This window comes from Bremia lactucae, linkage group LG11, assembly GCF_004359215.1.
Source record: "Bremia lactucae strain SF5 linkage group LG11, whole genome shotgun sequence".
Classification (NCBI taxonomy): domain Eukaryota; phylum Oomycota; class Peronosporomycetes; order Peronosporales; family Peronosporaceae; genus Bremia; species Bremia lactucae.
Window position 1 is genome coordinate 2718111 of NC_090620.1, and position 3278 is coordinate 2721388.

The window sequence follows — 3278 nt, forward strand, 5'->3', positions numbered from 1 at the left end:
ATTTATGGCTTCCTGATGCTATGGAAGGTTCTTCAACTCCCTTATACTTAGAGATGTCAATCTTTAAGATTTCGGGACGACGCGTGTGCGTCATCCCAGGTACAGGGGTCTGTACCTGTTGTAACCTCAACAGTTCTGCTTGTTGAGAGCCTTGCTGCTTAATGATGTTTGTGGTTCATCAGCGCTATCCTGCAGATAGTGACGTCCCCCATTTTTTGCTGTTACTTACAACTTAAAGATAGTAACGTGGTCCTTTCTATGTCACTTAGAAAGGAGTTGCTACCACGCGAAACGTGATGCGTATTTCTAGTATCATCTAACGTGTCCATGTCAGATGATGGAATTTGGTCCTTGAACGGACTACAATGTGCCACCAGGTGTAACGGGGCACTACTGACTTGTACTGCTTCAGTACAAGTCCACTTCGCACTGCCTCAGTGCGAGTGGTGCCTCACGTCACTTCACGTACACTAGTACGTGCAGACGGAGTTCTCATTAAAACACTTGCTTTTTGCGATCAATAATTCTTTTATCGAACATATAAATAGGGCCATGTAAGGAAGTTAATCTCCCCACATAGCCCTCCGACCTTCTGTGTGCGAAACTTAGAAAGTTCCTTGGGCTAGCGGTGAACTTCCACAAGTACTCACGCAACTATGCCGAGATGACACTTCATCTCTCTCTCGTCTCTCGAAAAAAGACGAGAAATGGTCATTTGGGCCATTCCGTAAACTGCATCGCAGAGGCAACGCGTACCAATAGAATTATCACGAAGGATGCGAATGCATCTTACATTGTTGGGCATAAGCGTGAACATCACGCTTGCCTTGCTTGAGTCTCAGTAGCCCTGATTGAGCTCTGAACTCAGCCCTTGAAGGTTCAAGCGTCTGTTTGTGCCGGGATTTAAAAGCCTCTAGCGACCTAAAGACATTAGGTTCGCGCAAATTAAGGTCTAGTGCCCAAGTTTTGGCACGACCTGCCAAATTTGACTGAGGAAATGCGACTTGCGTTTGCTCGTCGACGATGTGGCGTGTTTTTATGGCATCGTCCAACTCGACAAACCATCTTAAGAGAGAGTCCTTTATTTATGGCTTCCTGATGCTATGGAAGGTTCTTCAACTCCCTTATACTTAGAGATGTCAATCTTTAAGATTTCGGGACGACGCGTGTGCGTCATCCCAGGTACAGGGGTCTGTGCCTGTTGTAACCTCAACAGTTCTGCTTGTTGAGAGCCTTGCTGCTTAATGATGTTTGTGGTTCATCAGCGCTATCCTGCAGATAGTGACGTCCCCCATTTTTTGCTTTTACTTACAACATGAAGATAGTAACGTGGTCCTTTCTATGTCACTTAGAAAGGAGTAGCTACCACGCGAAACGTGATGCGTATTTCTAGTATCATCTAACGTGTCCATGTTAGATGATGGAATTTGGTCCTTGAACGGACTACAATGTGCCACCAGGTGTAACGGGGCACTACTGGCTTGTACTGCTTCAGTACAAGTCCACTTCGCACTGCCTCAGTGCGAGTGGTGCCTCACGTCACTTCACGTACACTAGTACGTGCAGAGGGAGTTCTCATTAAACCACTTGCTTAGAAGAGGGTTAAACGAAAACTGTATTAATATAATTAAGTTCTTCTTTTTTATCGTTGCTTAAGAACAGCATCGAGATAAAATTCTTCCTCAGCGCGGAAAGCTTCCGCGCTGGGATCGAGGCCATGTAGCTTTGTCGCGATGAATAAGGGATATTAATTGTGAGGAGAAGTCTCTCCAGATAAGCTACTCACTCGACGTTCAAGAAAATGCCACGGCTTCTTCTGAGGGGCAAGACAAGGCATTTTATTGTCTGCACTCCCCTGAGTGGTATCCACTGAAGTAGGGTTAAGAAACACAAGCACTTTTATTACGATGGCTTACGCCATCGTCATCACCACGCGCAGGAATATGTCCGGGCGACGGCACAGTAGACGGTGATGGTAATGAGGAGTCATCCGCATCGTCGGAACCAAACATGCTATAGCGAACGCTATTAGCACGACTACTCGATTGATCCCCCTCATTCGAAGACTCATAGTCAGTCGCCTGACGACGTTCAGCGACTGTTTCGCTCTCCTTGAGTCGGCCATCTTGTCCTACTCGCATTCATTGTTCAAGGGAGGAGTGATGTAATAGACTGTATCGTTACATGAAATTAACACTTAAAAGTTGTTCGCTCTACTTAGACACACACCCTAGCACAGAGAGGAAGCGGTTTAACCTGCTTCTCTTACGTGCAGTGAGGTAGTTGTGGTGGGCGCGCAAGCGACCTCACCCAACACACTAAGTACTCTGGTTAAGTGTCGTCACGGGAGCGGTAATCCGTCTCCTCGTGCGCACTTACCAAGTAGGAAGTAGTTTTCAGACTGATTTATATTTAATGGAATTAAATACAAAAACCTATTTTTACCAACTAAAATGTTATCTCTATAGATTGAATTTAAAATGTATTGCGAGCGTATCTTTCTAGATACCTCGCGTAACGGATGACGCTGGGCGTCATCGCTCCTACTGTTAATGAACCCATGTGCATCACAAACACAAGGGTTGGTCACAAATGTGAACCACACCCGAGTGCTGGGTCTAATTACTATTATTTAGTAATTGACCATCCCCTTAAGTACACCAAGTGTACTTAACGGGGACTGTGTAACATTAGGGCATATTTAGCCCGTTACAAACATATTTCTCGATACTATAACTAAATGAGTTTAAAGTAAACCGATGGTAACGCCGACTGTGAGTCAAGAGTCGTTTTGGTGAGGGGAACGAAGAAGGCAAAAAACGTTCAGCCGATCGACTCTTTCCACCACGAAGAGGGCACGGAGAGCGAGGGACATCACGCGAGTAAAGCGGATCCCTCAGCATTATCCTCTCAAAGAGGTCCAAGCGAGTCTTCAGGCGGTCATAACCATAATTGACGAGCCTTCGCTCGGACATCAACAAGATCCGAGGTCATTCGCGAGACGTGACCCTCGAGATCCGCAATACGTCGTTCAGCAGCGCTTAACACGTGTGACTGAATGGACGAAAATAAGGCAGCCGCGATAATTTGGGCGATATCGCCATTTCAATCGAACGCCGCCTGCACTAATGGATGCGGGTGGGAATTAACGCTTCCATGTTGGAAGGTTGCTAGCCCACCGCTCCGTGAGGCAAAGGTATCAGATCCTCATCCAATAAAAAGATTATCTGAAGAGTTTTGACTCTTGAGAACCGATCGATACCCCACGTATTTATGTG